Source organism: Octopus bimaculoides, chromosome 3 (genome assembly GCF_001194135.2).
Source record: "Octopus bimaculoides isolate UCB-OBI-ISO-001 chromosome 3, ASM119413v2, whole genome shotgun sequence".
Classification (NCBI taxonomy): domain Eukaryota; kingdom Metazoa; phylum Mollusca; class Cephalopoda; order Octopoda; family Octopodidae; genus Octopus; species Octopus bimaculoides.
Window position 1 is genome coordinate 40,907,133 of NC_068983.1, and position 565 is coordinate 40,907,697.

Consider the following 565-nt stretch of genomic DNA (forward strand, 5'->3'; position numbering starts at 1 on the left):
TAATAATAATAATAATAATAATAATAATAATAATAATAATAATAATAATAATACAAACAATAATTGAAATGAAATTAGCAATAAATATATTGCTATATGTATTTAATGAGATAAAACTCCCAGTATTAAGAAGGCTGGGTACGCTGCATATTAATTTTCCACATGTTTTTCATCTTTATTTTTCTATTTCTCTAATATTTCGAGTTAATAACCTTCCTTAAAATATTCTCATAGTTATAAACAATATAAAAAGAGACACACAGACATATCTCTATCTAGTTATCTCTCTCGCTTTCTCGTTCTCTCTCACTCATTGACTCTCTGTCTCCTAATACACAAACAATCACACATACACACATAACGCTACGTAGATAACCTTCTATCTATCTATCTGGCTAGCTAGGTAATCTTTATCAGTCATATATATATATATATATATATATATATATATATATATGCAAGCACATATACTTGGATTGATGAAACTCCATTTAATATAAGCTCTGTTACTAGCTCTGTACGGTATCATATGTATATATATATCTATATCTATATATCTATATGT